Source organism: Dermacentor albipictus, chromosome 1 (assembly GCF_038994185.2).
Source record: "Dermacentor albipictus isolate Rhodes 1998 colony chromosome 1, USDA_Dalb.pri_finalv2, whole genome shotgun sequence".
Classification (NCBI taxonomy): Eukaryota; Metazoa; Arthropoda; class Arachnida; order Ixodida; family Ixodidae; genus Dermacentor; species Dermacentor albipictus.
The window spans coordinates 501,938,206-501,963,969 of record NC_091821.1 but is presented as its reverse complement, the minus strand read 5'-3'; the positions used below and the strand labels follow the sequence as shown (position 1 = coordinate 501,963,969).

The 25,764-nt window shown below is 44.8% G+C and overlaps 1 protein-coding gene across 2 annotated transcripts in view; it reads right to left on the bottom strand.

The window, feature by feature from the left end:
* Window positions 1–25,544, bottom strand: part of LOC135909347 (riboflavin transporter 2-like) — an 86,070-nt gene extending 60,526 nt beyond the window's left edge. The window contains exon 1 of one of the 2 annotated variants that reach the window (XM_065441294.2): window positions 25,281–25,544. The gene's annotated coding sequence lies outside the window, so the exon portion shown is untranslated. Of the gene's footprint in view, window positions 1–1,034; window positions 1,181–25,280 lie in introns of those variants that run through there. The other variant, XM_065441297.2, reaches the window with a different exon arrangement.
* Between the last annotated feature and the right edge of the window lie 220 nt (window positions 25,545–25,764).

Genomic DNA, 25,764 nt, shown 5'->3' with positions numbered 1-25,764 from the left:
TGTCATCGATCATCAGCTTTTTTTTCTCTTATTTGCAGAGTTCCCATCGTCTAATCTCGCCTTCATGAAATGAACGTCCAAATCAAGAGTCAGCTGCCTAATGTTCGGAACCCTAATGCCCTGTGCTCACTTATCTCTGAAGTTGTTCGGCGCTAACCATGATGCACCAATGCACCATGATGCACCATGATGCGCCTTGCAACGCTAGCGGGCCGCGGCTGCTGTCTTAGTTTTTTTTTTAGTCAAGGCAGTACTATAATGTCAAGTCTCTCACAGGTAGCACTGATCCTGCTCGGTGATATTCGAGATGAAGCCATAGCATATTCTTTGTACTGGTCCAAGGAATGAGGGGAGCACAAAGAAGGAAAGGTGCTTACTAAGCACTTTGTTTTGAGGCATTTAGAATGATCAGCTAAGTGAACTTTTTTGTTTTATCAGCGTCGTTTCGTACTGCATAATTGATAGCAGAGTGTGGGTGTAGGCCAGCTGGTGATTCTTGATTTTGGCACTCTGTTGCGAAATGAAATACTGTCTGCACAGTGACAATAAAGCTCTATATTGACATCGCACGACGAACATCTGCACCGATCATAGAAATGAGGACTACCTCTTCCCTCGTGCCAGGAAGCACAGATACGCATTTGGCGCGGCAACACTTTTGTCCAGCAGCACTGACGGCATGCGAATGGCGGCAGCCATCTCGAAGGGCCACTGTGTAGCAGGTGTAGTGAACTAGGCGGGTATACCGTTCTAGTGCACTATACTGCGCGTACGCGGCCTACATCCAAGTTCACTATTAAGTGGTAAATTGAGCTGCGCGCGGCATTTGTCTCCCTGTCGGAGAAACATTTACAGCGCCGCTCTCGCTCCTAGCGGCAAAAGCGCACGATACGGCAAAGAGCCTGGCTGGCGCACTGTTTCGCAAGCTTCCGCGCAATTTCAGAACATTCGAGCTGAGGCCTCGTTCCGAAAGGATGTCGAGCGTCGCGTGATACGATCTGGAACCGACGACATGGCCACGAATCCGTACTCACGTGTGTCGGTTATCCAGCCAACTCCTCCGTGGATACTCGTAACAGAGCTCTACCAAAATTGGAGGGTAACCATCTTAGAACAAAACATCACGTAGTGCCATACGTGTAATCACATGCAAGTGTTGGCGCTGTGACGTAAATAGAGAATAGACTGGCAGATGGCGCCAGGTGGCACGAAGCCGTAAAGGAAACGTGCCTTGGCACCGATTGCGCGGGAAAAGTGAAAAATATTCACACGCCGGCATCAACCGCAGCTGCGGCACAGCGGTATAGGGAACCACCTGTTAACAGAGAATTTTAGCAGAGCGTTCCGCTCCGCTCAGACGGGCCCATCACAACAATTGACACGCAGCCGCTCAGCAAAACGCTACAGGAACACTGACGTGCGTGCGCACAGCACACATAGCGGCGGCGGAACGTGGGACGCTGACCACGTTCCGCTAGGAACCTGATTTAGCGGTGCGTCAGGGGGCGTGTAGTTGCTTTCGTAATCGTTTTACTGCCACGCTGAGAGCATGTCAGTGGCGTCTCTGGGAGACGCGCTTGTTAGATAAGCGAAATCAATGCATTCTATGCAGCCACCGGTGCGCGTGAAAAGTGTGCGGAGCGGAGCGCAAGCAAACGCTCTGCTAAAACTGTCTTAGTTAATAAGGCGTTCGTAGCTTTGATTTTGCGTTAACTTGCACTTGCAACGCTGTCACTTTGGCGAAGTGCCCTTGAAAACTGAAATAATCCATGGCAGCAGGATTCCTTTGTGGTGAGGAGTGGTCTCTTATGTGCATTTTCCCAAATGCGCCATTATTTATTTGTTTGTTGGAACACCCTCGACGCCACGTAGCGCGTTAGCGGTAAAAAATGAATGTGAAAATATTTAGGGTGGTGGTTTTAGAGGGGTACTCAATATTTTCGAGTCCCTTGTTTTTTATTTAGTTTACGTGAGCATGCAGTCAAGCCTAACAGTGCCCTAAATTCTTTACTATAGTAGCTTTTCTAAAGCCAGTTTTGGCTTCGTTTCTACGGTGTTGTAATGCCATTAAGACGTCCGCTATGGTACTACATACCATTTTATTTGAGAAAATATGGTGCCGTAAGAAATGACTGGTCACCAATTTTTCTCTAGGAATTTCGTTTAACGTTAAAAATTGAATAATAAACGGCTAATACGTCAGTACCCTTTAAAAAGATGATGGCTCAGTATTAGCTGGCACCGACTGTTGGGAAATTGTTCTAATTGGACGCTATTCTTAGAATGAAGAAGTTCAATAGAGGTCTGCATGGCAGCTTGGGACTTGTACATTGACTCAGTGCAGAACGTGAGATGAGAAGTAGCGAAGTGTTCAGAACAGTAGTTCCTACAGGGAAAAACTGATGTGGTTGATCTTGTGAAAAAAAAAAAGCAAGGCATGCTATCTTTCATCTTAGTTCAAGGTCAGGGAGATAACGCTGTTTTTATGAGAGAGGCAGTGTCGAAGCAAGTAAAAAGTGTGAAACAAGTTGCGTGGTTTTCGACGGATTGAGGTGATCAGATTAGAAAAGCAGAATGAAGATTCGAAGTACTCGTAGAGTATTCGAGTTCGAATCGGCAAGCGTGTTGCAGAGCGGCACCGTTACACGAATTAGGGCTAGCGACAAGTCGCGACGAAGGAAACCGAACGTGGGATCAACAACTACGAAATTAAAACTTGCAGGATCTCAAAACCGTTGGAGATCGTGGGAATCCAGAGACTGGGATTAGTTTTAAATCATTTCTCCTAAAATCTCAGGTCAATTAGGTTGGCGTTTCAATGAATACCTTCTTCAGAAGTCAGCCTTATTCAATGTGGCACAGAGCCAAATGGAAAACCAATTGTTCGAGACGTTGAGGGCGATTATCTCAACTGACGTTCTCAGGATTTCTACCAAGTGAACACGAATTGTGCACTAGCAAGCTTCAACTGCGTCATTGAAACGTCAGCCCTAATGTTTAGTTAAAGCCCATTATCAAGCGTTAGTTAGTCAGACGCTTAAATTATTCGATATCAGAGATTATGGACATCCATCGCCGCTCGTAATGTGATAAAGAAAAAGCAGGTTACCTTCGACGTACGTCTTTTTTGCTCTTTATTTGTAACACAAGCTGCAAGTAACAAGTACCGAACATCCAAAAAGGCCATCAAATTAGTGTATGGTCACAGCTTGTCCTGTTCGTTTTGCCTATGCAGGTTAAGCTAAAAAAGAAAGAATAAAAAAATATAGGTACAAAGTTTTTCTGATTTATTCGGAAGAATTTGCTATTCACTGCATAGGTGGGCTGAAGCTCCCCGAAAATAATGGCACTGGCGCATATCCATGAACTTAAAAGGAGTGAAGGTTTCGCGTTCCTATTGCGATATTCTTGCGCGCTTCTGATGCGTACTTTCTGTGCGCCCTTTTGGTTTTGTGCTATGCAGACTTGTGAAAGCGCGTAGCCAAGCGAGCCGCTCTTTGTTTCTCCACGGACCCAGACCTAAACGTGTGACGGCTGCAGGAAGAGCCGTCACGCTGCTACACTTCCTGTGGGAGCGCTTCCGCATAGCACTCGCACTGCAACAAACAAAATGCGGACTACAACTGATACAGCAGCTGCGCAGCGCTCATGTCACACGTCACCGACCTTGCAGCTCGTGGAGTTTCTGTTAGACAGAAGCACGTGCATCGTTCAGAGCCAGTTTGGCTGATGAAACGGTAGCGAAAAAAAAAGGAATCGGACGGACGGACGGATTCATCGCAGTGTTGCAACCTACATGACGGGAAGCTCGTCTTAGGTAGCGAGTGAACAGCACCAGCGGCTGACACGGACACAACCTCGTCGCCTGTAGCTGCTGGCAGTCTCCGCCATGAGGCCGAAGAGGGCGTGTGGTTGTCCAATCAAAAGTGCGCTGACGAAATTTGTGTGGGACAGAGAAGCGCGAAATATACATGAATACATTTAAGACTTCTATACCGCTTGCGCCACATTGGAACATGTCAATTTTGGGCACATACCCATTCCTGGAGCATACATAGGGAAACCACTGGGTGGATTACAAAATTTTCACCTTTGCTTACCCTCTTACACATGTACTCTTGCACATACCCTCTTGTACAGTTGCCTAAGTTGTATATTTGGGCACATCAACAGTGAACCTAGTTGTCTACTCGGCAACTTCCATGCTCGGTTAGACAGCAACAGCCGCAAATTGATTGGCAGAGCAAAGGAAGGTTCGCTTTATAGTAGTAAAGAATAGCGACGCTACAGATCTCATAATGATAGGCACGTGCACGTCGACCATCCAAAGGATAAATGAGGTATACATTTTGCGCGAAAGTAGCGACATCTCCCGCACTAGAATGAAGGGGGATCCTTTCTGTTTAATTCAGTTGCGTTGTCACACCGCTTAACTTCGGGATGAAATTAAATATAAGAATGTAGACGGGTTCCATGCAGATACCGCAAAAACGACTTAAAGAATATGCTGTCCAGGGGGAATAACTCGACAATGGGCTTTGAACCCAACTATGCTATTTCACTCGCTGACGAAAGCACCCCCGTTCTTTCTAACTTTATATGGAACTTCTATAAAAAGAAAGGAACAAATAAAAATGGGCCGTGAGACATACTTTCTTAGGCTTTTCAGGTGCAGTTTTATGCTAGGTGAAAATTACCTGTATTTAAAATTGCAATGCACAAGAAGCTAAATGAAATATAGACTAAAATTTTATATTTGGCTCTAGAACACAATATCTGCAAATGCAAAACTGCAGCTGCCGTGTAACCCCCACGTTTGCTTAGCGTAAATCCTATGGATATCACCGCCTTTAATATGGGTTAAAACGTGCATTGAAAACAATTATGGGGTTTTGCGCGCCAAAACCACGATCAAATTATGAGGCATGCCATAGCGGGGGACTCCGGTATAATTTCGACCACCTGGGGTTCTTTAACGTGCACCTAAATCTTAGTACCCCCCCGAGTGTTTTCGCATTTCACCCCAATTGAAATGCGGCCGCCGTGCCGGGATATATATAAAAAAAACGTGCATTTGCACCGGCTGTTCAAAATTATGCTTTATCGTTCTTACCTATCGCATAGAAGACAGTATGTCCAAATAAACGAATATAAGTCAACTGTACGAACAGTTTCGTGCGGGGTACCCCAAATGAGTATCTTACGACCATTGCTTTTTAACCTGTACATTAATGATATCATTAGTGTGGATACTAATGTTCGTTTCATAATCTACGCCGATGATGCTAGTTTGTGTTTATCTGACGATAGCAGTAGTAAGCTAAAGAGAAATGCTAATGTACTTCTGTAAAAAAAATACATATATGGTCTGATAAAAATCTTTTGTCTGCTAACAACCCGCCGTGGTTGCTCAGTGGCTATGGTGTTGGGCTGCTGAGCACGAGGTCGCGGGATCGAATCCCGGCCACGGTAGCCGCATTTCGATGGGGGCGAAATGCGAAAACACCCGTGTACTTAGATTTAGGTGCACGTTAAAGAACCCCAGGTGGTCGAATATTCCGGAGTCCTCTACTACGGCGTGCCTCATAATCAGAAAGTGGTTTTGGCACGTAAAACCCCATAATTTAATTATTGTGTCTGCTAACACTGCAAAGTAAAAGGCAGTACTCTTTCGTCCCAAAAATAAAAAAATAACATATAACAGAGACAAGATTGAATTAGTAAGGTCATTCAAATCACTTGGCGTAATATTCACCGAAAATATGCTGTAGGACGACCTCATAGACAATGTAGCATTAAAGGTATCTAGAGCCATAGGATTTATCACGCCTTCCAAAAATTATCTCCCACAAAAGGTAAAACTCTCTCTATAGCATGCATTATTTCGCTCACATCGAAACTACTGCTCATTAGTATGGGGTACTGCTAGGCAAACCGGTCTGAAAAAGCTGGCAACTCTCGAAAAACGGGCCCTCAGATTAATTCATAACCTGCCAAGTAGACACTCAACAAAAAACTTATATTTCAAGAACAAGATCATTAACGTTTTCAGCCTCTATGCTTATAGACTACTACGCACCTACAAACTAGAACAAAGAAGATGCATCAGTAATATATCTGACTTAGCCCCGATTGAATGATTTCATTGCACATATCCACGCTGGCATAAACCACACTGGGTATTACCAAAAGTAAGAAAAAACTATGGGCGCCAAATGGAAGCATTTCAACTTCCATCCTAACTTAACAAATTAATTGACGAAAATACAGACTTAAGAAGCATTAGCTGCTCTAACCTTCGCAACTACTTCCTCCTTAACGCGTCCCTTTGAGCGTCCAACATTTAGATATCTGTGAACGTTTCTGCGTCTAATTGTGTTATAAGCGTATTTTTGGTTGCTGTTCTTTTGCTGTTTCGTAAGCGTTTTTGTTCTCAGTTGCTGTACTTGTCTTTTTTTTCAATCGGTTTATATTTTTTTCACACACGCAGGTGATTCTGTATTTTGCATACTTCTTTTTATAGTAATGAGTTGTTTGACTTTGTATTTGCTGTCGCGACAGAAGTGCCATCGCATGCCACTGCTCACCTGCTGTACACTCTAAAATTTAACACCCTTAAGGGTGTAAATGACGTCCCATGGGTGACACGCTTTTTGGGTGTATTGCTACACCCCAAGCAAAGGGGTGTAAATGAACACCCCACAAAGGAAAAGGTGTTAACATGACGTCACCTTGCCTACGGATGTAAAAGAAACAACACCCTTCCAAAAGGGTGTTATCCCTGCAAGTATTTCAGCGTTCACTACATCCATGCAGGTAACAGACATACTAGCTGTTGTGAATGCTGCCTAGCCTTAGCTATGATACTACCTTGTTCAGTATGAGCCAGAATGTGTGAGGCGTCGTCACAGGGTGTCTACCAAGTTGACATTTCCAAATTCCCTGAGTTTTCCAGGTTTTCCCTGAGTTCCTTTGCAAAATTCCCTGAGTGATGCAGAACTATATGTTATGTCAAGGCAGGTTGAAACCATATCGCCCGCTGCTGTCACGGTCTAGTAAGCATATGAGAATTTTTTTTAAAAACGACTTAATCCAATTTGAATACTAAAGAGGGGTGTTCAAGCCATTCAAAAAGAGAATAGAAGCGAGGGGTTAGTAAAATGCACAGCAAATAAAATATCTTCGAAAAAAATTGCAAATCGAGTCGGGCATTCTCAAATACGAATAAAAAGGAGATGCATGCAGAAGCAAATATTTTCGAATATGAGCTATTTTTATCACCTGATAGCAAGCTCGTTGGTATGAGGTCCGAACTTTGTCAGAAGTGAGATTCTCTCTCAATCGCTGGTGCGCCGACCTGAACTGTCCTGACATACTTTCAGCCCGCACACAACACCTCAGTGCTCCGTTTCATTGCTTTAAAGAGCTTATTTTGGTCTGGATCAGGAACACCTGCACCTGGGCGTCAGACAACACTGTTTCTTGAGCTCATGCTCTTTGAAAGAAGTGGTGGCACACTCCCTTTCCCGTTCATTCATCAATGCATAGGTCCTTTCTATTCTTGTCCTCCTTCCGCCACTCGTTCACCCCATGGACCATGGATCTTAGTCAGTTGCACAGTCTACGTCCGATTTTTCGAACTCCCTAGGGGCCGCGAAAACGTCCGAAAAATCGGCCAGTTGGAAAAAATAAATGCATGCCATTTACTGCCCTTAAGGGCTTAGACCGCCACAGGCACATTCGAAAACACCTTGTGCTCGTACTGTGACAGGAAATACCGCGTGCACGCGTTTATAATTAAACAATACGAACTGTGTCCCGTGGCAATAGCCCCTCCCCGCCCTTGTTATGCTTTGCTGCAATACTTGTGCGTGTGCTTCACCAAGTAGCATTGCGGTATGAAGGCGAAGCTGACTTTCGGGAACCTTCATTTTGCAACGCATCGTGCTTACCAAACTTCTAAGCCAATCGCGAGGACCAAAAAGGCAGAGTCCGTGCCACTGCTGACAGCAACAGATTCTTTCAATAAAAAACACGGCATCCAACGGCAAGAAGCTTCATAGCGAACGTCAAAGCAGCTAGGCCTAGCGTTGCCGCAGTGGAGGCTACGGCTGCTGGCGGATCTGCGTGCGAGAGCGCCGGTTCGAGGCACCGAGGTATTCAAAATGGCAGCGGAGGTGGCTTTGATTAATGCCGTTTCGGACCTGGGGCCACGGCAAAACTTCCGGAAAATATGACAGCGAAGAGTTCTTGCGTCCGAAATTTCAGACGTTCTGATACATTGACTCTATGGGGTACATGACGGTGCCGCAAAGCCGTCCAAATTATTGGCAAACCGGAAATTCGACCGTCGACTGTACACTGGCAACTCCTCCAGAAGGCGACAGGCCGTCAAAGACGATTCATTACGATTCCTGTCTGTTACTTGAGCTAGCATTACCGTGACTTGCGACCCTATCAATAAAATCACAGTTAAGTTTCCCTGATAGAGGCACACATTCCCTGAGTTTTCCCTGACTTTTACAGACTACTCAAAATCCCTGAGAATTCCCGGTTTTCCCGGTTTTCCCGGTTGGTAGACACCCTGGTCGTCATATCGCGCTTCTGGTCTGTCATGTGGTAGCATATATACCGTGTTACACTTTAAGGAAAAAAAATTAAGTTTCACGATAGAAGCAATGCACACGCCCTATGATTTTCGTCATCTACCTCTGCAGTAATAGTACACTGCCGGAAGGATGCAGAGCGCAATAACACACGCTGCACTAAGGACACAGGATCTCCCGCACCTTGGTGCACCAGTACTTATCACTCCATGGAAACAGCACACAACCGAAAGCATGTTACATGCATTTCTGAAATAACTAAAAACCGCCACTTTTCTTGGTCAAAAATTTTTGCAGCAACACCAGCTTGACCAGGAGGGAAAGCCACCACAGCTCGTTGTTGTAACTCATATTGAATGCAATAGAGCGCAAGCAATGCATGGATTGGCGACGGTAACCAGTGCAGTACTACAGAAGCATACGTTTGCCTGTCCAGCAGTTTTTTTGTCGTTTTAAGCACATATTTGATACCTGTATTCAGGAAAGTTGTCATTTATCTTCACGGGATGCTTTTACTTGTACCTCCATATATATAATGACCTAAAGGTAGCACTAAAAGCCAAAGAACAAAGTGCAACGAAGCGCTTCCACTTAGCACTTAGAATAATGTTTCAGCATTTACAAACAAAACTGCATGTGTAGCTGTGCGTGCTGTTTAATATATCAGCGCGCACTATTTCCTGAAATTTATGCATGCTTCATTTACTGTCCGTGACCTGCTTATACCCAATAATTTAGTTTATTTTTCACCTGAATATCCCACAGGCATTGTAAGTTAAGCTACCAGAATAACAATCAGCTAGTCTAAGGTTACCTAATTGAACAAGATCATCGTAATATTTGTGACGAAATGTCAGAAGTATTTATTATTTCATTAAAGATAAATGGTTACATAATAATGTTTGCACATTTTAAAAGTAAAAGGGAAGATAAGGAGTAAAACCACACCAATACAATGACATAAGCACTGAATAATGGCACAGGCTTGCTCAATTATATTTTAAGCAGAAAATTTTTTTAAATGACCTCACCACGAACTATCACACGTTTTTATTCGAAAAGTACTACACCTTATCATAAAGTACGGAAATAACCGGCCACGTAAGAAAGAACAAGTTTGAGTGTGTCTATGTGAACAAAAGGATAGAAAGTTGGGCGAGTTGGTACGGTAACATGATCTTGGACTGTAGCGCAAAGTGACACGGACACAGACTAGAAGTAGACAGGACGAGCGCTAACTGCCAAGTAATTTTTATTATATATATATATATATATATATATATATATATATATATATATATATATATATGTGTGTGTGTGTGTGTGTGTGTGTGAGTGTGTGTGTGTGTGTGTTCGTCGTTTCAATAAAAATTTAGTTGAGTTAGCGCGCGTCATGTCTGCTTCTAGTCTGTGTCCGTGTCACTTCGCGCCACTATCCAAGAACATATGTGAACAAAACATGGCTAGTAATAACTAGTAAGCACTGCACAAAAGTTGAACATGAAAACTACTAATAGTAAAGATATATACTTCGCTCAGCTGAACTGCAAGATATTGCAAATATCACAAAGACAGCATAAAAACGGGGCAGGACAGAGCACTGACTGTTAGCTATAGTTGACATATGCACACCAAATCTAGACATAAAAAATCTAAACTAAACTGCCGGAAATGGTCATGTGTCTCCAAGAGACCACTGAGGAACAACATGTATACTTTTTATAATTCCATGTCATAGATTACTGATCTAATTAAACTTTAGACACATGACCCCTTGTGTGACACAAATGCCCTGTTCTCATTACCTATGCGTGATTACCAGCCTTGGTGAAAGAATGACTTGCACTAATGTTTTCAAGAAACACAGGTAAAAATGCTGCTTGTTCTCAACTTTCTGCTGTGACAGCACACTTGTGTGCAGTTGTGAACGCAGTTGCCTATAGGGCTCAAACAATATGTTTTGGCTGCACAGGTACCGTCTACCGAACACCTGGTTCAAGATAGCTTGCATATCGGAGTGTGCAGCCAGACTGGTGGCACAGCATTGTTTTTTCACCTTGCCAGGTGATAAAGCCTCAGCAGCTGCAATCACATGCCACTGCTCGTAAAGGTGCCATAAGGTCAGGCAGGAAACAGATACCACGTCGCAAAACGTTCAGAAAACAATGTGTGAGTCGAGGTGTGTAACTTGTGCTTTAGTGCGGCAGCATTGCCAGAGTCACAACTATTCATTGCAGCTCCTAAATTTCAACCACATCAACAAAATAAATTAGGACACTTCCCTCAGTACGGTGGCAGATGCTCAGCTGCAGGCTGTCTAGAACTATGCATTATCTTCAGACAGTGCCAGTACAGCCCGTAGCACATCTTTCAAGCCCTCCAGACAAGTACATCGATTACATTGTACACAGAACATCTCGTGTCCATTTACCTAAAGAGGCAACGTAGCCCCTAGGACACGTTTTGTGACAGGCATGCTGGACACTTTGTCCCCTGAAATGCAAGGGCCATTTGGTACTTCAGTGTATGTAGTGTCCTTTACATATAAATGAATATTGAATACATATCAATAACACGAATACGACAAAAAAAGCCATCAGCCATCAACTGTGTGGCAAATCTGGGCGCAAGCTATGCTCTTATAAATGTACCTTTAGGCATTGCGACCAATGTGCTCCCAAGATGTATGAGGATTAGTCATTGCAGAGCTGTAAGGACATGACAATCCTAGGATGATTATGTTCTCGAGGCTTTTTTCCCCACTATCCATCTTTTGAAACATGTATACTGTAGTCATGAAAACAAAAATGCTACAACTGGCATGTGGCAAATTTTGCGTCTTATTTCCTAGCAGCTGATTGAAACGAGCCACGATGACAAATTCAAATGCTGTTACCTCATCAGACAATCAAATTTCTTAAACACTAACAAAACGAGATAGGCATTAGAGTGAGCATCACTTAAATCATATTACACTGGTTTAAAGTTATTGCACCGCTTTGTGCCAGTTAAAAAATGTTAGAAACACCAAAAATGTTCAGATTCTACTGCCGACCGTGAAAAGTGAATAAAAACATTATTAAGCTTTCTTAAAGGGGTTCAGAAGCTTTACAAGTGGCAGTCTTGGTGATGGACACGCTGATAGATGAGCAGCCATTCCACTGAGACGAGAATGTTGAGGGCTTCGCATGGAAGTCTGCGAGACACTGAAGAGTAGTTCCTGGTCCACATGAAGGAGGTTGCTTGCATACACGTCTGGGCTACGATACTGAATGCATGGTGTTACCGGAACTTTTTCTCCCTGCGTTGTGGTAAAGAAAGCATGGTTAATTTTAGACGATATCTAATATGCAAGAAAAGAGGTGAGGCGTGCAGACAGGACACAAGAGTAGAGAAGTGGAAAACACGAACGCGAAAAACACGAAAAATTCTATGAAATTGTTTTAATATATAACATTTTTGTACTATGTGTCATTCGTTATGAGGGTTCATAACTGCAACATATTTCATATATAAGCAGGTAGAATTATCACCATGGTCAGCTTGTACAAGCTCGTTTGAGGCAAGAAAGCGAGTTTCACAAAGGCAACCTCAACATTCTTGATTGAAAAAAGAACACCTCAGATGACATGCATTTCTGTGAGTTGGAATTGCACAGTTCAAGAAAAACAAATTAAAACTGGCGCACCGATACTGATAAAATAATAAGGACCTGCTACTGCAAAAAGCTACAAAACTGGAGAACATTAACAAGCAAATACAGTTGTCACATTGTATTGATCAAGTACAGCAGAAATGAAAATAAATCAGTGATACAGTGTCTCTTGGCTTTGTATGCGAGAAACGCAAAAACAGGAACTTGCATCCGCACCACTTTGAATTTCCAGCGTTTGCTACACCTCACAAGTTTGGCATCGTTCGGTACTCGGGGATAGTAATCGCTTAAAATTTAGATGAACGAGTGTCGGTATAAATTAACAGGATACTTAACCGGGCAATATTTGCGCATAAAACAACTCACGTAGCGTAGCTACTGTCAAATACCCGATTACGCATCTGCGGGCGTTTGGGCGAACTATTCAAAAAGGAATGCGAGTTTCACTTGTTTCACGCCACCTAAGCTAAGCTATAATTTGAGTTTCCTACTAAACTATACTGGATATTTATGCTCCGAATAAAACGCTGGAAATTTTGTTACGTCACATAGCATACGTGTGAAAGTGAGAAAATTGCTTTTATTGTGTTCTGCCCAGGCGGCACGTAGCAGCTACCACTCTCATGCAGCAAAAGAATAAAAGTGGTACTCGCGGCAAGAAAAACAAACACACAAAGCGCCAACGTTACGCCTCTTGGAGTTAGAACTAAGCACGATCAAGACATTTCTAGCCTTCATAACGCTATGAACACGACCAAACATCGTGCGAAACAACTGTCTGCTCTCGAAAATTATTAGCGCTTCCATTTATATACCTATCACTGCCACAAGCAAAAGTCAATGGGCTAGCTGTCTACAAGCTGCAGGTTAGACTGACAGCAACATATTACGGTAACGTAAAACAATTTCCACGCTGACTTAGCAGCCGCAGTGTGCGCTAAGTGCCGCAGTTCTCGTTTGCCGCTCAAAATTCACACCGTGATGACGGTCACTGCATTTCACATGAAATATTGCACGCTTTGCTCCAGAGTTCAATAGGAGGGCGAAACGCATTTGCACGTACCTGAAATCCGCACGCCGGAAACCTGTTGACACTTCCCAACCCCATACAGCCGCTTCACTTGGTCGGGGGGCACTTCTATCAAACATTTCACATGCGACATGTCTCACACCGATTATGCGAACGTGAGAAAGTGACGCCGGCCGCATTGCAACGCCGTCCAGCCGTGCATCCACCGATGAGCTGTGTGCGCGGTCTTGCAGAGAACAAAACCATACAAAACGTTACGCGCGAGAAGATGGCGGCTCTTGTTGGGAAGACAAAGCAGTGGTGTAGCGGTGAACCAGTGTTGCCAACTGTTGGTTCCGACGTTAGGCTGGTGGTGGTGGCTTTGGTTGCGTGTGTTGCGGTTGTCTAAGCTTTTATTTCTTTTCCCCAAAAAGTATGTTTAAGATCAGTTCTTTGTTTACATTTTTTACTGTGTCCCTTGGCATTATTTTTTTTGGTCTTGTTATGCGATTATGCGGTAAATTATGGCCTCCTAGATTCCCATGCGCCAGCTTCGCCTAGAAATCTCGGAGGCCATGGGACAACGCGTAAGCATTCGCTATTGTTGTCGTTGTTAACGTTTCATCACCGTTTCTTCAACTGAGATAGAGGCGTAGTGTCCCTTTTCCCGGGGGTGGTGAGGGAGCGACCAAGACGGCATCGCTCAGCAGGGGGGGGGGGGGGTGGCACCGCCGCCACAACCGGCGGCGGTGCCACAAGCAGCCGCCGCCGGAGAACGGTTGGTAATGGTTCGACGCGTAATAAAAGGGATAAAGAGCGATAACGGCTTAAAATGATCGGAACGTCACTAGCGCACCTGGCCCCGCCACCTGCAGTACTTAGCTTGTGCCATTCACTTGGCGCCGCCGACCACAGCAGCTCGTGTCGCCGCAGCTGTCGCTTATACTCGTTGGATCAAGTTTCATGAAATTGATAACGACATGGACAGCGTCACAATGCTTACGTATACTCAGACACATCCCGGAGGAGTTTCTGTGTGATTTTTTTTACCGGAAATGTGCAGTCGGCAGCGACCCAGAGCTGACAATGCATGTAAGAGGGGTGCGAAGCTTTTCTTTTTATGGGAGTCATGCTCAGCTCCCAAAGATCTGCTCAAGCTGAGACTTGCTGATGGCTGTGTGTGTTTTTTTTAATAGTCGCATGCCCTCGAACCGGTATGAATCCTACTGTGTAATGATATTAGAGCAGTATTGACGTCCAAATGGAAATGCATCCGGTAATTGGGCTGCCTAAGGTTTGCGGCCTCGTGGCAGCGCCCCTCCCCTTCCCCGTTTCCGTTTACAAGTTAGGGGGAGGGGTCTAGAGCAATCTGACATCCCCCTCCCCACAGTGTGAGGGGGGGGGTCCCAACTGACCGTGGAGGGGGAAGGAGCGGGGCCATTGCCATAGTAGCAAAATATTTACTGTTAGTGAGCGTTACAAGTGGCCGGCGTGCCCCCCTTGGCTACGCCGCTACTCCCCCCCTACACGCAATCGACGCAAATCGAGCTATCAGAACGTGCATGACGCGCATGCATGGCATAACATGAATGACATGCCGCGAAGCTGGCATGGATGTCGTGACATCATCATCATCATCAGCCTATTTTGATGTCCATCGCAGGACAAAAGCTTCTCCAGCGATCTCCATTACCCCGGTCTTGTGCTAACTGGTTCGACGTGTCTTCAAGTTTCCTAATTTAATCACGTCCACCTTATTCTCTGCCGTCCTCGACTGTGCTTCCCTTCCCTTAGCACCCATTCTGCAACTCCAATAGACCAGCAGTTATCTCTTACCCTTATCCCTTAGTCATTGCAATGTCTGCCCAGCACGACTTCTTCCTCTTGATGTCAACCAGAATATCAGCTATCCCCGTTCGCTCTCTAATCCTAATCGCTGTCTTACAGTGTATTATCGTCATGCCTAATATTTTTCATTCCATCGCTCGTTGCGCGGTCCTCAACGTCTTCCCAAGCTTCTTTGGTAACATTCAAGTTTGGGCGCCATACGTTAGTAACGGCAAAAAGCAATGATTAGCAGTAAGCTCCATGGTCATGATTTAGTAATGCCTGCCGTAAGCTCTCCAACAAATGTTTTATTTTTGTTAATTTCCTTGATCAGAGGCCTCTGCGAGTAATTAGTCTCAATAAACGAATTTCTGCGCATGTTCTACAGGCTGACTGCCGACCATAACATATCGTTTTGTCGCCAGGCAGTGGAACATTACTTTTCTCTTGTGAATAATAAGTTTGAGTCAGACTTTTACACTTTCTCAGCGAAGGTCCTCAAACCTTTGTTGCAAATAGTCTGCAGCGGTGCTGAGTATGCTAATGTCATCTACAAACCGTAAGTTGGTGAGCTATTTACCGTTAGCCATCACTCCTAACCATTCCCAGTCTAACTGGTGGCACAGCTTTAAGTATTCAGCGATAGCATTGTAAGTATTTTGCTATTGATCATGCGAAGCCTTTTGCAGATATCTGGCTATGCGAAGTCGGCGCGTTAGTGTCATCTGTTCGATATGAACATACGCGGGAAACTTATTTTTGACCGCTGTTCAGAGTCAGTGCGCTGCTGCCTAGATGCCCCGACCTAATCATTCCAGCTACCTGAGTCAAACGCAGGTAGCGCGCGTTTCATATAAAGCCAATATCAACGCATTAACTGCCAATGTTCATTTATCATATACTGTAAGCTTGTTCACTTACTCCCTTATAATTAGGATGTAGATTAGAAAGACTGAGGTGTTCCAAGGCTGTTTTCTTGTTGAACACCCCTTCCCGTTAAAACAGGGTGTTTCAAGGGTGTTTACAAGGGTGGAAAGATAAGTACACCCACATTACACCCATAAGAGCGTTAAAATTTTAAGAGTGTACGGGGGGTGGGAACTTAGTCAAGCGTCAATCGCTTTTGTTCCCATCCCCTCCATCAATGTAATGGTGATGGAAATAAACCATTATATTATTATTATTATTAATAAAGTTAGGCACTAGAAGGCACACGAAGACCACCTGTGCAAATAAGTTATGTGGCCAGGGGGACGCAAGGTAAGATGGTAATTTTCGCTGGCAGCATCCCAATGAACAAAATTTTAATAATTAACTGTGTCTTTACTGCAGTAAGTAGGTATATCTGTATTGAAAAGTTAGAGGGAGCCGGGTTTCTACACAGTATAAGTTCTGAGAATTCTTATAGTGTGTCTGTGCTTCGAGGTATCCGACTCCAAACTTTATTTCTCGTTCCCATCGTTACGCATGCAAGCTAGTTAGGATCGGCGCGAAGCTCCTCTTTGATGTGCCAGCTCCTCTGTCTGTTGCGTGTGGCGTTTAGTCTGATAACAAGGTGATGTGGCGCTTAATGATAACATTGACAAAAAATGATAACTGTCCCTCTCCCCCTCTCGGTTGGCGAAATAAAAAAGAAAATATCGAAGAACCCTGAACCGCTGTCGTGACACGTGACCGCGCAGCCTGTAACGGTGGCGGCAGCTGCCACGTCGAGATAATGGCGCGAGTGAACAAGCCGGAGGGTAGTGCGCGTGCGTAATGGTGACTAGTCAAACGGGCATGGTCCTTGCCTTGGCTACACAAATAAAGGGACAGCTAATTTCCAATTATTGTAAGTTTGACTGAAATCAAGAGCCACAACACCACCGCGCACCGCGTTGCCATATCTTGATTTCGCCAGCCGAGAAGGAAAGGGGGACAGGTATCATCTTTGCCTATGCCTGCGCCCTGTTGTCCTTGCATCATCATCATCATCATCATCATCATCATCATCATCATCATCAGCCTGGTTACGCCCACTGAAGGGCAAAGGCCTCTCCCATACTTCTCCAACTACCTCGGTCATGTACTCATTGTGGCCATGTCGTGCCTGTAAACTTCTTAATCTCATCCATCCACCTAACTTTCTGCCTCCCCCTGCTACGCTTCCCTTCTCTTGGAATCTAGTCCGTAACCCTTAATGACCATCGGTTGTCCTTGCGCCGATCCTTATTCTCTTGCATGCGTAATCATGCGATCGATAATTAAAATAGGGAGTCGGATATCTCCGAGCACAGGCATGCTAGAAGAATTCTTCCAAGTGAAACTGTGTAGAAACGCGACTGCCTCTAACTTTTGAGTACAAACGTACACACTGACTGCAGTCAATAGAAAGTTAATTATTCAATTTTAGTTAATTGTGCTGCTGACATCGATAATTGTAATTTCAATTCGTGTCACCATAGCCATATAACTTATTTGCACAGGTCGTCGTCGCGTGCCTCTCAGTGCCTAATTTTAAGAAAATCATAAAGCTTAATTTTGAACACCCGGTACATCCTTCGAACTGCTAGAGGGAGGCTTTCAGAAATTAACTTGGACGCATACCTTGAACTGATATAGTGAAAGTAGTGCTTGTCTTAGGATGCGAGCTTATCCAGACGCAAGTTCACTGCTGGTCCGCTTCAATTTCGCCAATTTGAACATTTTCCCAAAATTGAATAATTAAAAAAGTAATTGGTGAATCGCTTACATTACAAACATTTACATAAGGTGTCGCGTGTACGTAATTGATAACTCCGTGATCCTGCTGATTGAGGTGTTTGCTGGATGCAAGTTTTGAAAGAAACCTCTTTGAAATTAAAAACGCACGGTATCTTGAATCATTGATTAGATAATAATACATATGCTGGATAATCACAACATATTTGAGATTATTATTTGAATCAAGTAGAGGGGAGAAAACATTTCTTTGTGGTTGCTTCTTAGAGAAGTGACAAAGTATAATGGAGGAACGCTGAACTTCAAGGGCATGCCAACGCGAGGGCTCATACGATTGTGAAAAAAAGAAAACTAAGTCATCAGTTCGTGTGGCATTCACACCAACAGCAATAGCTGTTTGCCATGCATGGTCACCGACAGAGTGCACGCAAGCTTTCTTCATACGTGCGCGCGTGATGAAGATATTCCTTTGCATTTACTATGTGATGAATTCGGAATATTCCGATGAAAGCAGCAAGTACCTGAACGCATAATACACACGCTGTGGAAGAAAAGCTCTGCCGATGGTGATCCAATTAGATTATTGTCAGGGTGTCCGAGTCAGACAGACATATGGGTGGGGGGGGGGGGGACGAAGCACCGAATGTTTGCCGGAGGTTTCCAGCTTAACGCCTAGAGCCACAGAAATAGCCCGCCCCTCATTAATATTAGGCTTCCGTTAATATCCGTAGAAGTCAATCACCTGCATTCACTGTAAAGCACACGCTTCGCTGTAATGATGGAGAAATGCTGACGACGACACGCTGCGCTTGTTCAGCGCCTATGCCGTTCTGGCGCTCAGCGCCAGGTCACCCTAGTGTTCCTGTATATGCTCCCGCAGGGAGCATATACAGGAACACTAGGTCACCCCCAGCGCTGCGAACGCATTCCGACAAGGCTGGAATGCAAGACACTCGTGCATCTAGAATCGGGCGCACATTGGCAGAACTAGCCCACTGCGTCGTTTCTCACATAATCCGCCTGTTGCTGACGGCACCTAAAACACCATCAATCAAAAAGTAATGAGACCTAAGGCGCGTATACATTGTGATGGTAATAGATTTACTTCAGCATTTCGGCCGTTTACACAAGCGCAAGAAAGACAACACCAGTCTAGCTTTAAAGGCACGCGAAGAAACGTTTTCAAGAGCCTAGTGCAGACCGTGGCTGCTGACGCCGCTATATAGTAGAAGGCTGGAACAAAGCGAATAGTTGAAACAATGATAAAGTCGCATACCCATCTAACGAATGCAGGTGAAACATACACATGTATGTTTCACACATACATATGTACTAGCCTTGGCGTACACATGTATGTACGCCAAGGCTAGTGCCGCAAAGGTAATGCAGCAATGGTATATACGGCTGGACTGTAATGTGGATGTCCCTGCGGTTGCCAAGCTCAGGCGTTCCTTTATGCTTAGCACAGTCGGGTTTTCTACCTAACCTCTTCTATGTTAGGCTTTGGCGCTGCAGCGGTTCATGTCTCGGTCTTCTGGCAATGATTTGGCCTCACCGACGTCAGCATGATTTTTTCTGGCAGGCAAAGAGGGATCTTTTATTGCTAAGAACCTTGGTTCCCTGAGGTTCATTACTGAATAAATCTTTTTACTGCGACGCTGTTATGGCTAGCCAATTCGTCTGCCCGTCCATCTGTCGGTCCCCTGTATGCCGAAAACTCCTCCGGCGAAAGCCTATGCACATGCAAAGAAAAAAAAAAAGAAAGGAGAAATGAAGGCACGCGATTAGCCAACGCCACATAGATAGTACAAGGCCTGTTTACTCCAATCCATGACGTCACGCTACCTGGCCCAAAATTTCCATTGACAAGACTGGCGTACAAACTGGGATACACAGCGCAAGAAAGACACAGGGACAAGCAGGAACACGGGACGAGCGCTCGTGTTCCTGCTTGTCCCTGTGTCTTGCTTGCGCTATGTATCCCAGTTTGTACGTATACCACCAACACGCCCAAACTTCTTCCCTGCTAAAGGCTAGCGTGGTGAAAACGGCGACATCAAAATCAGTGTTGCCAACTCGAGAGCATCCCTTATTATATTTTATGGCAGTTGGGTCAGGTAACATGACGTCATTATCGGAGTGAAAAATCCTCGTGTTGGAGTAGCTGCGCCAGTAATGACGTCGTTGCTCTGCCTCGCAGCCGGGCGCGTGCGCCGCAGTTTCTCTCCGGCTCCGAAATCATCAGGTCATGCGTCATACGTACTCCTGAGGAGCAGGCAGTTTTCTATCAGCAACGCCGCGAGCAGAACCGGAAACGAGCTCGTCTACGCCGTCTTGATGCTGCAGCCCGGACATAAGAACAGGCTCGATCGTGCAGCCGAGTGCAAGCAGCAAATGCGCACTGAACATCCCGGAGCCTACCAAGCCGTCGTTTAATGAACTCTTGGGATTAACTCAGTGATGAACATCGGGGCCACACGTTTCAGCTTCGTTGGTTAGTCATCTACGGAGTGCTTGGGCGATGATATTTTTTTCGAGCGTTTTGACACGCACAGTGTCATTAAACTGTAAATAAAATGATTAAGTCACTATCATTGAAACTGATATTTAAATCAGTTGGTAGTGGCAGCTTCTGTGGGTATGTGTGCCCTTCTCTATGTACCTTTATTTTCTACAATAAATGATGTTCAGAATAACGGATCGATCTGCGCAAGAGCAGGCGCCTTTAAGAAGCTTATTATTAAGGAAATGAAATAATGTGCCACTAAAATAGAAAGCAGTAATACGCTGAGTTGCTCACAGCACGCTTCTACAGTGAAACTGCTGAAATATTCACCATTTATTCTTGCCTAAATGATAAAACCAGAATTAAAAAAAATAAATGCAGAAACTCCTCTGGTAGTTGTCTAAGTATACGTATAAGCATTGCACCATTTGCTCATATCCACGTAGCCAGATGTTATTATGAATGTTATCGGATTTGATCCGACCAGTATAAACGCTTATCAACTCTCATTGGTCGTTTGCTCACCATGTTCGATAGCGAACATGATAAGGCAGGTTTAATTAGGTTAAAGTACTTTACGGCGCTCGGACTCATGGCCATTGGTGCTCAGGTGAATTTAATGAGCCACAGTTAATTAACATGGAGTTAATTAAGGCACTCGGACCCTTGAATTTTCGTGGGAGTCGTACCTTTCGTGCTAATTAAGGGGAAGTAGGGTAAATTTAGCACAGGTGTTGCAAACCACTACTACATTTGCTGAGGAGGGTATGCAATGCATTAGTGATGATTCGGATGCTTGTTCTGAGCTTCTTCTTTATTGAAACGTATGTGGATCGGTGGGTTGTATGGGTGATTTCTATGAATGTATGCACTTTTCGCTTCACTTTGCCGAGCGCTCGTAGCCTCAGGCTTACGTGGGTATGAGCTCTTGGTTAAGGGGTATGATGCATTTATTGTCCCACGAGGACATTTCTAGTTGGGTAGGCATAGAAATGCTGACGCATTAAAAATGCCCTGTTTACAACATAGAATTTTGCATACCGGAAACGCTTCCGCACTGAGAGGATGTGCTGCGAAAAGCGTACGCGATCAAAGCTCAACAGCGGTCGTGTGAATGCTAGTGTCACCACAATCGCGTATTCTTCCTGAGGTTCCTGCACGCATTAAATACAAAATACTCCTATATGACTGCTTGGTTACCATGCAATCGAATTTGAGATTTTATTTTATGTCCATCGCAAGAAAAGGCTGTGTTTCAGAGTTTACGAAATGTGATTAGTGACTGACAGTAGTATTCTCTATTCCCAGACACTTTCTAAATACAGCCGGTTACCACGGTAACGGAACTGTCTGGGACATAGAGAGTAAAGTAATATCTGGATAAAGTTTAGAGATTAATGTTGCGTAAACAACCTACCATATCTCCGGACTTCAGTGAAAAAAGCAAACAAACAGAGAATGAAGCCAGACAAAGCGCCGGAGGAATTGTTGGATAGGTTTAGTAGAAACGTCGAAATATTAAGGGAGAGTGAAAGTGAACCAGAAGGTAGTTTGCTGCAGTTGTCGTTTTATGCTTTTATGAATTGTTTTATTGTGTCAGTGTAACTAACAAATAGACGAGCCCCTCGGATTCCATTAGTCCTACTCTCGCCCTATACGCTACTGGCGCTAAGAGAGAGGGCACAATATGTTAGGAAGGCTTGGAGAACGTTCTTGCTGCAGTTATTGCATTTATCTCTACATTGAAAGGTAATACAGTTTAATAAGTTACTGTGAAGAAAGGGCCACGGCTGAGTTCTTATTTTTCTGCATTAAGTAACCAAGCTTCTGCCACAATTTTATTCAGTGAGAACGTCCGTCTGAACGCGTCTCAGCGTGAAGCACAAATTTGTGCTGCAGCATGCAGCTGGAAGAACACATGGTGGCGAGCTCGTTCACGGCATTTTTTTTATATATGAACAGCTGCCACCACTCGTTATGTAATCTTTACTCGCGACACCTTGCATCCTTTATTGCGGACCCACCACGAGTTTCTTGTTTCAGACTCTACGTCGATGCTTCTCAGCAACTGTGTTTTACAGGGAAACCTCACATCGGCCACTGCAAAGTCTCAATTTTTAGCTTTATTATTGCGCTCGTGCGTTATGTTCCGCTGTTATACCCGACGCCACGAGTTCTGAACAGTGCCCTCATGGTGACAAGTCTCGATTCCAACATCTACTCTGCTCGAATTGTAGCTCTAAGCCTCGAAAAAATCAAGAGCTTTCTGATTTTCCAATAAAACTAGGCTGTCCTGTTCTTGCTGTTAAAACTCGGGTCTACGGACTGCAATGAGGCACATTAAAACAGGAGTCATAACATTTACGAAAACGAAATAGTATAGGTATACCCGTGAGCAAAAGTATGCGTACCAGGGATTAGGTAATAGAACTCATTTACTGCTCTTTCTTTGAATGCAACCAAACCGTTTGCTCAGGGGAGTACATGTGTGCTCGAGCAAGCTACATGTAAGGCATAAAATTGGCTTGCGTATAGTCACAACCGCAGAAAGTAGCTTTCCACCTATAGCAGCATTCATGCAATGCTACTCATATTGAAAACACGTTGACGCATAAATTTTGAGTTTCCTTGTTGATATGTAGATGTAGTGCGCATGAGCATTCTACCTCACTGTAGCGAGAGGTACGGGAATCGATACCACGCACCTCCACCGAAACGTCACGGGGCAGAAGTAGTCAAGCGAAGCTGTATTTACAGCTATTTACAAGTTGCAGCAACGCTGGATACACAAGACGGCTGCCCGAAATATCCACACGCTCGGTTCTCTAAATCGTCGCCTTTGTTCATAGTCACACTATTCCTCACTGCTCCGTAACAATATAGTAGTCTAAATAATATATTAGGTACCGACAGATTCCTAAGTTTGCTTGAATGACTGCTTCTTTTTCACACACCTTGCAGTGAACCTCCAACCCACCGTGGTTGCTTAGTGGATATGGTGTTGGGCTGCTGACCACGAGGGCACCGGATCGAGGCCCGGGCACGGCGGCCGCATTTCGATGGGGGTTTAGGTTTTCAATTTAGGTGCACGTTAAAGAACTCGACGTAGTTGAAATTTCTGAAGTCCCCCACTACGGCGTGACTCATAATCAGTTTGTTGTTTTAGCACGTGAAACCCCATAATTAAAATTTACTGTAAAACTCTGGCGCTTTACGAAGTTGTACATGATTAGGGCTTCGTTTTTTACAAAGAAGTTTTCTTTGCCTCTACCTTCGACATCTGTATTGCTGCTGCTGCTGCTGTCGTCTTGTATATTGCTGCTGTCGTCTCGTATGCTGTCGTCTTGGATTGGTCCAGAGCTTGTATATGCATGGCACGAGGGTGACAGCGAGGAAAGGCGACTCGAGAAGATTGTTTGGACCTTTCACTCGTGCTGCCACGACGCCTTTTGGAGTTCCTAGGCCATCGACACAGTAACCTTTTGACTGCTGCAATTATCCGTGAACCCCCGCAGAAGCGTTGCAGAAACTGCTGCGTTTACCTCTTGTGCAACAGCCCGAAGGGGATGTAGACATAATAATAGAAAGGGATTCGGGAGAGGAGGCAGAAAATGGGTAAAACCGACGGAGTCACGAAATGTGTGATAACAGCCTTGCCGTTATTCGCTCGAAGATCGCATACATGGGATGAGAGATTCAACGTAATAAAGCAAGCAAACGCTACTATTAGAGACGGTAGCAGTTGTGGATAAACTGGATAAATGTAAGTTCAAGGTGCGGTACGGTACGTTTATGTTATTTCTGGAAACTAAACAACGTGCAAGTTTATCAAGCGGGCAACTGACGTAGGGCGTGCGGACGCAAAGCCACATTGACGGACTGCAGCGCCTAGACGACATTGCGGGAACAGCCGCCCATCAAATCAAAACTTCTGTACCCGCTGCGGTAGTTTTGTGGTGATGGCATTGCTCGATCTCGCGGGTCCGACTCCGACCGAATCAAACGCATTTCCATGTGGGCGAAACACAAGAACGCTTGCATTCTTTGATTTAGGGGTACCGTGAAGAATCCGAGGTGACAAAGCACCATAATTAAATTAAAGCTTTCTACTTCTGCCACGATGCGTTGTGCCATGGAAGGCAATGACAGCGATAACATTTTGGCAGGCTATGAACAATGGTGCACAACTTCACAAGCAAACACGTTTCGCTGTGTGTTGTGTACTGCGTTGACAACCACAAGTATGCACGCAAGTAACGTTTAATACAAGCTCACCACTCTAGTATCGCACTAAACGCTAAGGAACTTAAGCGCTCGCCGTAAACATGACTACCAATTGTAGTCAATCAACGGAAACAGAACAGAAAGCTTCGCTCACATTGATTCCCGCAGTACGTGTGCGTGAGATTCGCGTAATGTTTTTATCACGAGTACCACTGTGAAAAAGAAGTGGTGCAGAAAGTGATGCGCGAAGATATTAGATTGAAAACAAGCGCATATCTTACGATCCTATATAATTACCAGAGCTTGAAGCGCACCCGCATGAGCACAAAAAGATATCTGAAGAAGCACTAGGATTGCGCCACCTTATTATTCCACTGAATCTTGGTCCCGAGCTTGAGGTAGCCACAACCCATAGTTCGATAAAGGTGTGCGCAGGCTGAAGGAGTCTAGGCGTTGCAATTTCCGGTTTCCACAAACACTGTCTCATAAATTGCTATGTAATACAAGTTGAACGTGCATTGCGTGAACTCCCACAAAAAAAAAGCAATTTCCTGCGTTGCGACCGCAAGATAAACGAACGCCCACTTCATGGCAGATTTATTGGGTCCTTTGAGCGCTATCTCAAGATTCTCGTCACCGTACGAGATACACACTGTGCGCCGTCAACATATCGGTGTGATATCGGCTACCGACAGCACGTTATAACCCGAATCCTAGACACTGGATAACGTTGTATTTCGCTCAGACACTCACCGCGACGTCGGGTCCACGTATGCACTCACAGTGAGTAGAGCAGGCTGTCCTCTCCTGCTTTCGTACTGCGTGGCTATTTTCCTCTAGGGATGACGGCGGCCCTGATTGCTGTGAAGAAAGCGTGGACGCTCTCGCCACGTTCACCACTGAACGTGCGGAATCAAAGAACAGCAGCCCGGAGCCGGGAAAGTCTGCGACCGCTTACGCTGAGGCTATTGCCGACGTCAACGTGCTGCAACAGCCATCTCGCTGAGCGGGCAGCTCAAGAAAGGAGAATGCCAAATGGCCGACCGGCTTATCGTAGATAACCTTCTGACGTTGTTGCGTTACTTGCACACTCGAGAGAGACAAAAAAGAAAGGTAAACATTAATATGTGTTTAGTTCATTCGCTACCGGTCAGCAAAGAGGAACGCGTTATCAGAGCTACCATGGCACAACATGTTGAACAACTGCTACAGTTCCAGCACTAGTGATAAAGGATTA